The sequence below is a fragment of the Pseudorca crassidens genome, chromosome 1 (assembly GCF_039906515.1).
Source record: "Pseudorca crassidens isolate mPseCra1 chromosome 1, mPseCra1.hap1, whole genome shotgun sequence".
NCBI classification, from domain to species: Eukaryota; Metazoa; Chordata; class Mammalia; order Artiodactyla; family Delphinidae; genus Pseudorca; species Pseudorca crassidens.
Genome location: NC_090296.1, coordinates 26349609 through 26362707, shown reverse-complemented (window position 1 = coordinate 26362707; position 13099 = coordinate 26349609). Strand labels below are relative to the sequence as shown.

The following is a 13099-nucleotide window of genomic DNA, read 5'->3' as shown; positions in this document are numbered from 1 at the left end:
AGTCCCGCCCTCATCTCCCTGTTCCTATTTCCTTTCTTTTTCTGATCCCACTAGTCTGAGGTGGGTACCAAGAGGGTGGGGACAGTTGGCCAGTGTGTGTCAAATGGAGGTTGGAGGGAGCAGAGACAGCTTTGAACCACTGCAGGAATATTGACACCGCCACTACGTCGGTTTCTTGGGCTGTCGGAGCTCACCTACCTGCCCTGTTCCACTCCTCTGGGTAAAGGCAAACGTCATAAATAAATGATTATTTATTGCTTCCTCAACGGGTTGATTAAAACAAGAACAATCCCTTAAAACGAGGACAATATGCTTATCAGCTCAGCCTGTATTTTTGAAACATCACATACTGTTTTCTCTGGATTTCGACAGTGTGCATCAAAATAAAAGAGGGAGGCTTCCCTGTTGGTGCAGTGGTTGAGAGTCCACCTGCCGATGCAGGGAATGCGGGTTCGTGCCCCGGTCCGGGAAGATCCCACATGCCACGGAGCGGCTGGGCCCGTGAGCCATGGCCGCTGAGCCTGCGCGTCTGGAGCCTGTGCTCCGCAACGGGAGAGGCCACAACAGTGAGAGGCCCGCGTACCAGAAAAAAAAAACCAAAAAACAAAAAAAGAGGGGACCAGGAAACATTTTCATGTTCTGAAACGATTTTACATACAAACAAAAGAACAGCTTGCCAGGTGTTGGCTCTGAGAATCTGGCAGCCCTGTGAGATCCAGCGGCCACAGGGCAGATAGAGGAAAGCACAGGTGGCTTTTTTTTTCCTTTAGAGCTTCTTGGTGTCAAAATCATAGCTGTCTGGAGGAGACAGGGAGGGAATGGAGCATTTGGCTCTATTGATTGAAGATCTCCATTCCCTAAATACGTTGAGAGTTGGGGGGTATTTCTAATTTTATTTTGCATATGGGTGTGTGGTGGGAAGGTGTGCGTCTGAATGTCTGTGTGTGTGTGAGGGTAGGGAAGGAGAGAGAGAGAAAGGAGAAGCTTTAAAAGAAACGTGGGAAGATGTTGGTGGGGGAAGGGAGTATTCAGCCAGGAAAGAGGCAGAGATCTGGCCTTGGAAACACAAACGGACAAAAACAATGATTTATTTAGAAATATGGTTTATCAACAGAAAAGGCCATTAAAGCTTCAGATCTAGAGCTAGTAGCTCCTCGGCACCCCGCTCCTAAGTGAACGGAGTAAGAGGAAACACAGCCAAATGTTATTTTGTTTTTGTTTTTCTAAAGTTGGTGATTATCTCTGACAAAATCAATATAGAAGGCAGTTCGAAAACTTCCCTTCAATTCTGGCCCCACCAGAATTAAGCAGACTAAGAATGGACACTTTATTGCCACTAACCAGCTGTGGCACCTGGAGCAAGTCATCAAACCTCTCTGATCTCAGTATTCTCATCCGCAAAACGGGATGAAGATGTTACCTTGTGGTGTTGCTGATGATCAAATGGGATGACATAAGTGCCTCAGTCCCAGCAGGAGACTGGACAGTGTTAGCTTCTTCCTCCTCCTGTCTCTCTTCTGGGCTCTTATCTTTATCGGCAAGAACGCCTTATCTTTCTAACTAAAATGAGAGCTCCCGGTCTATGTTGGAAATATTTGGGGGTCTCCTCCATATTGCCTAACATGATGATGGGACACTGAGTAAAAGTGTATCGATGATGAATTGATACTGGTCTTTATCTGAGAGGAAAAGCTACATTCCAAGGTCTTTGAAATGTCTGCTGAGGACACATTTCCCATTGATCTTGCATCCCACCACCACCCACCCCAACTCCAGTCTCATCCTCCACAAACAGTGCCAGAAAATGATTTATAAGCCACACTCTCCCTCGCCCTTATCATATGTTCTCATAGTCAAGCTATGACTGTACCTGCAGGCGATCCCAAGGGGTCAGGAACACAGACAGGCATCTGATTGCTTGTGAGCGCTTTCCCAGAAATATGTACCACAAACCTTGCTATTTCCTGAGGTTATCTGAATAAAATGAATTCCCTTCCCAGTGGCGATCATTCCACTTTGCTTCAAAATATTGTGTACAAAGAGAAGAACTCTGTGCAGTAAGCAGCTTCTCCCTTGGGTGGGGAACCCTACACATGTCTGTCTGGCCCTACAACTCCCCAAGTGTCTGGGACAGAGAACATTCCAAGAAGCAAGGGCCACACCTAAGGAGGCAGTGGGGGTGGGTTTCCTTCATTCTCATGCTCTTATTTCAGATTGATCAGGATGAAGATAGACTGGGGTCTCAAGGTTACCTTTTTGTTTTTTCCAATGTTCAGTTTCCTTTAATGACTCCCATTCTCCCTGAAGGGCAGGTGCAGGCAGCTAGGCGATGGCAGGAGATGTTCACTTAAAGATATTGCCCTGATTGAAGGTTTTGCCTAGTGCCCTGAAATTAAGATTTTAATAGACATCCTCAGACAGGATGCTCTTCACTGTCAATACCAAGTCATAGCCAGAGGCAACCACAAAATGCTCCCCAAGTCTCAGAAAGTTTAGTGAGACGCCATCCCTGCCTGCCTGGATTCAAAAAACATACAAGTGTAATCTTCGTCTTAGCCAGCCGAATACATGAAAATTGGATTATCACAGAATTTCTATTTGGAGGTGATAATTTACTTGGCCAACTGCATCTTCACTTTAACAGTAACATTACTTTGATGTAATATACTGCTTTGCAGTTTACAAAGTACATCTACAGAATTAAAATTTTATTCCACAAGCCTCTCCACAGCCCTGTAAGCTAGCTGGGGAAAAAGTATTAAACCCATTTTTCTTATGAGGAAACTGAGGTTCAGAGATTTCCTGCACATTAATTTGCAAGCCTTGCCTATGTTCGATTTAAAGTGTGGCTTAACATGGAAAAATCTCATTGCTAGTTAACTTTTCTGGAAGATGAATGAAGGATGCAGGTACAAAACATACTCCCTCAGAATAAGAGATCTGCATAATATCTCTTTACATAAGATATTTGGGTAAAATTGCATAAACAAAGTAAGCCTGCAGCACATTAATCAAATGTTCTCTAACACTCTGCTGTTTGTGGTGCTGGAGAGTGTGAATGTGATTGGGGCCAGTGATGTTCATCATGCAAGAACCACATGCCAAGGTAGAAACAGCAGGTGTGAATGTCACCCTCTGAGTGACAGGTACCCTCAGCGGTCTCCCTGGTGATTGATGCATCAGGGTGGCAACCTTGCCTCGGCTTTGGCAGAGCCTCCTTTGAAGTGTTCAGGCTATGGAAAAACGAATGCGATCTTTTACCAATTAGCCATGGTTTTCAGGGACTGCTCAGGCAGTCGTGGTAGGAATGCCTATGCCTGTGGACCGGTACACAGCTTAGCGGACAGAGGTAGTGGCAGCAAGATTAATTGGCCCTTTCGTCTCCAAGCATGCAGGAGGCAGAGGGAGAGAGAAAGAGGGAGGGAAAAGAAGAAGGAGGTAGAAGGCAGAGGGGAGAAGAAGGAAAAGGAGGGAGGAAAGGAAAGCGGTGATGAGAGAGTGGACATTCACCTGTCTGACACAACCTCAGTGTATGTCTTCAGGATGGAGAAGCTCGGGAGGCACAGGAGGAGGTCGGCGGTCTCCGTGGAGACCCCTGCAATGCCAAGTGTCCAAGATGGGAGGGTATGAGGCAGAAGGTTGACATCTCAATTAGAGGAGGAGGGAGGGGAGACCAGGAGAGTGAGGTCACTGCAGTGCGCTTGGCTGTCATAGGGCTCTTGGCTATGCCCTTATGGCCGCAGAGCAGCAGGCTGCCCAGACCTCACACCCCGGAACCCCCGCTGCTCCAGCAGAGATGGCCCAGGGCCTGGTGTGATGTGATGGAAAAAGCACGAGCTTTTGGTGTGAGCTTTTGGTGTCTGCTGGCTAGAGCCTGAAGCCTTGTTTTCCCATTCACTTCCTGTGTGACCTTGAGGAAGTTCCTTCCTTTGAGCCTCAAATACCTTGCCCATTAAATGGGGCTTTTAACTAACCTGCAGCTTTGGTTGTGAATTTTAAATGACAAGGATAGCACCTGCCTTTTCGACTGAAATAATCCCCCAGCTACTAACTACCAAATAATCCTGCTTGCTGCATAGCATCTACTGCTTCTACGATGATCCTGTTTGTTTGTATGTTTATTTTCTAGTTTGTTGTCCCGTTCCATCTGATAAACTACAAACTTCCAAGGACAGGGACTTACCTGTCAGCTTTGTTTCTGTAGCTTGGACCCAGCACAGAGCCTGGCACACAGTGGGTGCTCAATAAATGTTAGAATGAGTAAGAAACAGTCTTGGGGACGAAGGAGGGAACAATTTGGGTGTGGAAATCTATACCTTGATTGTGGTGGTAGTTATATGACGATATGTTTGTCAAAACTTATAGATCTGTGCCCTTCAAGAAGGTGGGCGTTGCTGTATCTCAGTGTCTGACCTTTAAAAATAGGCTAGAGGGGCAACGGATAAACAGAGTCCCACCGCATAAAGATTCATATTTACTGATACTTCTTGTGCCTGGCCGGTGGGGGCCAGGAGCCCTCACACTGGTTATTTCATTTAATCCTTGCAGCACCCATGCCTAATGAAAGTCTGATTCTACCTATTTTGTAGAGGGGGAAAATGGGGGCTCAGAGTGGTTTTGAGATGTGCCAAGATTGCAAAGCTTGCTGGCAGCAGGTATAAAATTCACTTTACTTGATTCCAGTGCCCAAGCCTCACCCAGTGTTGTTCCTTCTGTGTTTCTCACACTTAAACCCTCACACTGACATAGAAATAAAGAGCCTGCTTTTCTTATGGAGCGGGAACATACCATGCTGAGGCTGGTCTCTTAGGCTTTAGCCTGAGTTAGCCAGCCAGAATCCTTTCTCAGTGAAACAAGGTGTAGAGAGAATGGGCTTTTCGCTGGAGACAGGGAATGGGGTGGAATGGGGACTAGAGATAGCATAAAGAGGTCTGCAGTAGGGGATGGAAGTGTCAGCTGGGACCAGGAGCCAAAGGAGAGGGTCCGGAAGAGCAGTCAGAGGACAGCCTCCGGCGCCAGATGATCTAGGCTCAGACTTCAGTTCCATCAGTCACCTGTGTGACCTTGAGCAAGTTAATCAACCTCTCTGTGTCTCAGGTTCCTGATTTGCGAAACAAGGTTAATAATAGTTCCCACCTCATAGAATTTTTATATGGATTAAACAAGGTAACACTTGTAAAGCACTTAGAATAGTGGCTGGGGCAGAAATATTAAGTAAGAGGTAGCTATGGTAATTAATTAAGGTTAGGTTCTGTGACGTATGACAGAAACCCCAAGAGAACACTGGTTTAAACTAAGATGGAAGTTTACTTCACTGTCACATCAGTGAAGTTTAAAGGAGCCAGTCCAGGGCTGCTACGGAGGCTCAATGTTTATCTGCCCAGACTCTTTCTACTTTGTTGCTCCATCATCCCAAGCATGTTGCCTGATGGTCCAGAATGGTTGCTCCTGCCCCAGCCATCATATCTATATTCCAACCAGCAAGAAGGGGACACGGAGAAAGGACATGCCCCTCTCTTTAAGGATGTTTCCTGGAAGTTGCACACAACACAGCCACTTACTTCTCATCACCTAGAACTTAGTCACATGGCCACACCTAGCTACGGATAGCTAGGTAATCAGCTAAAATTTGTGAGTTGTATTGATAAAAAGGAAAAGTAAAATTAATTTGGGGGAGTGCTTTCTTCTACTATGGAAAAGCTTAGGCATATTCAAGTTATTTATCCCCCAGATCTCAGGACAGACACAAGATTTTCCTGGCACTTCCGGCCTCACTGAGATCCCAGTTCCTCACTGGTCAAATGGAGCTACTACCCCCTGCCCTTCCCCCCACCCCCACTGCCCTTTGCCTTGCTCTTGGCATCTCTCCTCACAGAAACAGGCCCAGGAGAGGCAGCTGCAGCCTGCCAAAGCCTTGACCTCAAATGAACATGGACAGTAAGGACTACAGGCAGCTGTGGTCAGTGTCCCAGACCATCTGGCCAGCTCAGCAAGCTTGAAATCTGGCCCTGGATGAAACAGAAAAGAAGAGACAGAAAAGGTGAATTTTGAATTTTTTTTTTTTTTTTTTTTTTGGCGGTACGCGGACCTCTCACTGTCGTGGCCTCTCCCATTGCGGAGCACAGGCTCCGGAAGCGCAGGCTCAGCGGCCATGGCTCACGGGCCCAGCTGCTCCGTGGCATGTGGGGTCTTCCCGGACTGGGGCACGAACCCATGTCCCCTGCATCGGCAGGCGGACTCTCAACCACTGCGCCACCAGGGAAGCCCAAATATTTTCTATTTTTAAAAATCATATGAGTAACATGTTTTATAAGAAAACACAAAAATTTTTATTAAAACGAAGCAGAAATCCTTTAATACTAAACCCAGAGATAATCATCATTAACATTTCATATGTGTCCTTCAATCCTCTATCTATTCAGACTTTTCCTCCTTAATTACAAATTTGGGCTCACACTTCATCCTCTTTTATAACTAGTGTTTAAAATTCAGCAATAATAAAAAAGTCCTTCCATGTTGATAAATACATTTCCCACATCATTTTCAATGGACCATTTTTATGTCTCTCTTACAGAAGGGACACAGTTTAGCAGGGAGGCAATTTGCCTTTGACCTTGGTATCTGGTCAGAATATGCTCTTCAGCTTCATCTTCAGCCTTGGTCTTTGAAAGGCTGAAGAGCTAAGTTCAGACTTCAGCATCATTTCTGGGTTCCCTGGACTTGTGTATGATCCATGAGCTATGACTGTGTTACATAACCTTCGCATCCAAGAAGCAAAATCATCTCCGTTATACACACATGGCATGTCATTTGGCTCTACCGCTAATAATCACTTTCTAATGTAGATCACCTTCTAGAAGTAACTTGTAATGAGTATCTTCTTTTGTGCTCTATTTGTTGAAATTCTACCAGTTAAAGAATAAATGTATATTTATTATTGCAAAAGTAAAATGCTGTATCACTCATGATAATTATAAACACTGTCCCTTTTTTTGGGTACAGAAATCATTATTAAGCCTTTCAAATGTTTAAATATAGAAGGAAACATGGATAGCTAATACAAATATTGAGAAAGCATGTCAGCCAAATACTTTTAGAAGATGCTTTTGGAGGCGACAACAATAAAACATTAAAATATTATGAAGCAGAATAATAGAGATTAGATTGTATCGTAGTTCTAATCTTTGTAGAATTGTTTGTGACACTAGCATTTGCAACACTAAACAAAATAATCTTTTTTTTTTTTTAAATTTATTTATTTATTTTTGGCTGCACTGGGTCTTCGTTGCTGTGCGCGGGCTCTCTCTAGTTGCAGTGAGCGGGGGCTACTCTTCGGTGCGGTGCGTAGGCTTCTCATTGCGGTGGCTTCTCTTGCTGCGGAGCACGTGGGCTCCAGTAGTTGTGGTGTGTGGGCTCAGTAGTTGTGGCTCGCGGGCTCTAGAGCGCAGGCTCAGTAGTTGTGGCGCATGGGCTTAGTTGCTCCGTAGCCGGACCAGGGATCGAACCCGTGTCCCCGGCACTGGCAGGTGGATTCTTAACCACTGCACCACCAGGGAAGTCCCAATCTTTTAAAATGTAGTCAACTTTTAGTCACCTTATTCTATCTAGGTCATGAAGCTTTAATAGAAAGCCCTATTTGTCATTATTTACACCTTGTAAAGATAAAATAAAAACAGAATGTCAACCAACATCCCAATTTCATGAGGAGGCAAACCTCTAAAATAATGTGTAATACTATCCATGGCAAATCATATTTGACCCAACATAGGAAGAAATATAAAGAATTTAAAGAAAAGTAGAAATTATTAGAACAAGTGAGGATCACACTTCTCCACCATCCTCAGTTGAAAGTAAGCATCAATTTATTAACACAAACGTGCGTAGTATCCAATACAGGAGCAAAGCTCACTACTGCCAGCCCTGGGGAAGTGAGTATTGCTCTCACTCTAAAATGTTAAATGGTTAAGCATTGACAATGACATTCATTAATAATGAAATTATCATGACAAGCAATCTCTGATAAAATTTTAGATGTACTCTTTATCAAAGATGTTTGTTCCATAAAGGTCATATTAGACATTGACCTGGACTTCAGCTGAATAGTACTGATCTTGGCCATTTGGCCTTCAACCAAAGTGTGTGTTGAGTGCATCTCTGACTTTAGATTATTCCCAATTTCTCACTATTATTAGTAACATTGCAGTGAATGTCCTAGCACAAACAACTCTGTGGGGCTCTATGATTATTTCCTTGGCTGAATTCCTAGAAGTGGAGTGGCTGAGTGGAAAGGATCCCTATTGCCAGCTACCCACCGCAGAAAGTTTGTACCAGCTTCTCTCCCATAAGAGGAGTGGAGCAGGGCGAGATTGGCTCCTGGCGCCTCGACAGCTATGGCACCTGTATTCTCAACCTCGCACGGTGGTTAGCAGTTGGATGGTTGAGAGTAGCATCCTTCAGGTAGCTCCAAACCCTCCTGGATCCCACCACTGTGACCATAGCTATACTTCCTTTTGGGTTTATCTTGTTTCTGGCATTGTGATAGACCCTTTAGGGACTTCTTGCATTTTAATCCTCACAGTGCTGGTCTTAGTAAAGATTCCTTGCCTCATTTTATACATGAGGAAACTGAAGCTCAAAGGTTGGGTGGCCCTGCTCCCAGCCCTAATGGAAGCCTCCAGAGGCTGGCCAAGCAGCAGAGCGAAAGTTATTTCCTGCAAGTAAATGAAACTGTAAACTCCAAACCCCATTACGCCAACTATTCAGTCCCTGGAAGCTAACAGGCTCCCTGAGGCCTCCTACCTGCATCCATTCCAGCCAGGGCTTGAAGGTAGAAGAAAGGTGAAGGGCAGCGCCGACCGAACCCAACCGTGCTCTGGGCTGGGCTCTGTGCTGGGCACTTTACGAGCTTTGCATGTCCATCGCTTCTTGGTTGTTTCTGAAGGAGGCTGGGCCAGAGCCTCTGTTATCCCTGAGCAAGCTGCCCCTCTGCCTGGTGTGCGTGTGTGTGCGTGTGTGTGTGTGTGTGTGTGTGTGTGTGTGGTAACTCAGACTCTAACAGCACCAGGAGAAGGTCAAGACTGTTGGCCACTGAGTCCCCCACATAGCTAGTTGACAGTTGACTAGTTGGGGAGAAGTGTAAGTAACGACCACATGCCTGGGACTTTATATACACTATCTCATTCAGGTCTCAAACTGCCAGGTGAGATATTCACATCTTACTGGAGAGGAGCCAGAGGCTTAGGAAAATGTTCAAGAACTCACAGCTAGTAAGTGGCGAAGGACACAAATAGTCCAGGATAGACGCTTACACTTTCTCTGATCCAGATGGGAAAATGCACCCTAGTACATTTCTATAAATATTACCCTTGTAAGAGCCTGAAGCCTTGAGGGAGAAACAAGCAGGCTTCAGAAGCCCCGTAAGAGCAGGAAGGCTGCTGTTCTGAGGCCTTGCAGAGGAAGAACGCATTGTCCCTGAGCTGAGGGGGACACACGAGGGGAGTCCGCCTGGGGAGGGTGCTGAGCCCTGACTTTCCAGGCAGGAGCAGAATTGCCTGGGCTGAATGAGTGGTAGCGGTGAGACGTTGTCCTCTCATATGAGGACCTACCCCCTTCCTTTCTTTTTCTAGGTCTGGGCCTCAGAAAGGGAGACCTGAAAGCTTAAAGGAGATGAGGATGGGAGTGGTCTCCTCTCCTCCCTGGTGTCCTTCAGCAGAGACACATACAAGACCCATGGGTGCCACTGCCAGAGCTTGGAGTCACAGATCTGAATCCAACCTGTCTTAGTTACTCTCCAGCTGTGTGACCTTGAGCAAGTTACTTAACCTCTCTGAGTCTCAATTTAAGCCATAGAATGTGGGCGCACGAATAGTTCTTTACCAGTGGTTGTGAGGATTGAGGGAGCTGAAGCCCCAGCCCCATTGCCACCTCAGCCAGAAGCCAGCCCTCTGACTCACTGTCTCCAGTGCCCACCTGTGCAGGGAGCCTGCCCTGGGAAGTGACCTGGGACCCCTGGAGTTCCAAGGACCCACCTGAGGCCCTCCAGGATCCGACCCCAAAGCCTTGTAGGCTGCATGCTTACTCAGAGCCTTCCGGCCTTTGCATGTGCTATGGCCCCCAACTGAAACACACTTCCTGCCCCTCTGCCTGCCTTATTGAACTAGCCTTCAGGCTTGACATAGCTGCCCTTGTCTCCAGGAAACCTTCCCTAGCCCCCAAGTCTGCACCATATCACACCGAGTTTTAATGTCCTGTTCTCCATTGAACTGTGAGCTCCTGAAGTGTAGAGAATAGGTTCTGCCCATGTTGTAACCACAGAGCGTAGCATGGAACTTGGCCCAGAGCAGATGCTCAGGACATGTGCACAAATTAGAAGGAAGGATGAATAGAGTCTACAGGGGCCTGAGTAGCAAAACTATCAGAGACAGACTACAACAGAACCTCTGTTTGAGCCAGGGAATCCCAGGCAAGAAAGAGGAGGGCAGGGCTTTAGTTACCATGGTTTCAGGGAACCTGTCTTTTCAATCTGTCAGGCGAGGCGAGATGTATCTAGGGCCACCCAGTACAGTTGTTCAGGTTCTGCACTTTAAAATTCCAGGGGGCATCATTTTCACACTTGAGTCATCCTAGATTTGCATGGTTATTACGACAATTTTCCAGTAGATGGCGGTAAAGCATCTTGAGTTAGGGGCATTTTTTTCCTGTTTGTGCAAATGCACTGTTTGTGTTCTCTCGTGCTGGGAGCACCTGTCTACCAGCCCTCCAATCTGCTGAGAGGTTACCTAACGTCCCCAGCCTTGTCCCACCTCCTCTTCACTTCAGGGCTTTACAAACCACACCCAGGGCCATTAAAGCCAGAAATCCCCAATTGCATCCTTTGTTCCGAAGAAGGTAATGTTTGTGATCAGAAGCCCCAGGTTCAAGTTCCAGCTGCTGCATTTCCTAGTGAGTGGTCTTGGGCAAGTGACTCTGCAGTTCTACGACCTAGCTTTCTCTTCCAGAAAGAATGCAGTAATAATCCCTGCCCTTGAGGTTGTGAGGAACAAATGCTACCCTGAACATGGTCGAGCCATTGCTAGCTGATATTCCTAGGCAGGATATTCCTAGGAATATCCTGCCTTAATAACGTGCAGGACTTTCCAGCTGACCCCAGGAGGATTGCGCTGTTTGAGCAGGGGTGTGCTACCTACCACACCACTCCTATTTTCTCACTGCCCCACCCCCCAGAGTCATCGTCTCTTCTCCTATGTTATCTCTTTCCTGGTCTCCACCACTATTTCATCCCCAGGGGTGCTTTGGTCCCCTTCAATCTCTGCTCCAGACTCCTTAGTACAGTACAGAATAGTCAGTCTGCCAGTAAACAAATACTCAGCCAGCATCTTCTGTGCGCCGGGTGCTGCGCTGGTCTCTACCTTTTAGTTTCTCATAGTCCCATGGGGGCATAAAGTTAACTCAGTCACCATCTTGGTTCTGAGTCTTCAGACCTCATTCTCATTTTTAAAACACTCAAAATTGTGAATACTGGAAATGGAAATGATTCTTTTTGGAAGCTGTGTCTCTATTCCTCTTCTGCTGGCTGTCAGGTGGATTTTAGAACTGTATTTCCACATGTTCTGTTTCCATGATAGCTGGATGCTTCCATGAAGGGAGGATTACACACTGTTTTTCTGTTCCAACATATATAAGTGTCCACTCACCATCCAGTTCTGGAGGTCAGAAGTCTGGCCTGGGTCTCACTGGGCTAAAAATCAAGGTGTCTGTTTGCTGGGACCCTGAGGAGAAAGAGGCCTTGCCCAGTCCCTCCCTTTCTGGCTCCTTGGCCACTTAATGACTGGACACTGTCTTTGGCCCCCATCATTAAATATCCTCCAAGGTCCAAACCAAGAGAGGCTCAGCTGGGGTCTTCCCTGCCCGTCTCATACTGGCGAAAGCCTAGGTGAGGGAAGCAGAGAACAAACTCACTATGGGTTTCACTTAGAATTTGGTTTGGCTGTGAAGGGACAAGAAACTCAAAGTAGGATTGGCTTAAATGAGATAGACTTGTATTGCCCTCTCATGTAAATTAAGTCTAGAGGCAGGCCATCCACAGCTCATATAGACACTCTACAGTGTCAGGAAGGACCCAATCCCTTTCCGGTACCTTGTTCTGTCATCCCTCAGGTGAGGGCGTGAGGACCTGTCAGAGCCGGGTGTGAAGGAGTGCCTCGGCCCAGGTGTTCGGTCTCTTGCACCTCACTTGCGGACACTGTAGATGACAACGATCAGAGCGCCAACCTCGCTAGGTAAGGATGAGATGAAACCATGCATGCTGAGCGCCCAGCACAGTGCCCAGCACAGGAACCAGAAATGTTAGCCCCTGAGGGGACAGTGCAGGAATGGGGTGAGTGAGGCGCCCTGCTGATGGGCAGGGGCTGCCCAGCTCCCATCCTCCAGGCCATCAAGTGACATCACAGGGGCCTTGGCCTGGGAAGCTCCCCGCCCTGGTGATCAGGTCAGAGATCCAAGCCTCTGGCCGCTGGTATGAGAGCCCCGGGGAGGAGAAGCCCAGCAGGGAGCCGGTGGGTGGGGACCCAGCAGCTGCACTGGAGCCTGGGTTATCCTGCTGAGTCATTCCCCCTGGGGCTGTGAAAGAGGGGGCAGGCCTGTGTGAGGGAGAGGGAGAGAGAGGAGAGAGAGAGAGAGAGAGAGTGAGCTCTCGCACATACTATACACACACACACACACACACACACACACACACACACACACACACACACACACACACACACACACACACACACACACACACACACACACCCCTCCCAGCTTAAGGAAAAGGAGCCCCTCCCAGCAGAGAGAGGCTTTGTTCCCCACAAGATTTAAAAGCCACGGAAACAAAAGAAAGGCAGCTCCCACTGCCCCCATCCCTCAGCTGCCATTTCTGCCCCCTCTCTCTATCCTCACCCCATTTCCACCAGCCCTGCGATCCATCCAACCCCGACCCGGCCCCCAGGGTGGTGATAGACAGTTCCAGGGACAAGCTGCTCACCTTATTTGCCCACTTCTATCCCCTCCTCATCGTGCACCCATCCCCCTGGCCCCATCCCCTGTGAATCGTGCCCAC

The 13099-nt window shown here is 47.3% G+C and overlaps 1 protein-coding gene across 4 annotated transcripts in view; it reads left to right on the top strand.

The window, feature by feature from the left end:
• The window catches only part of TMEM63C (transmembrane protein 63C), a 135115-nt gene that overhangs the window by 27265 nt on the left and 94751 nt on the right, over nt 1-13099 (top strand). The gene's annotated exons all lie outside the window — the stretch shown is intronic.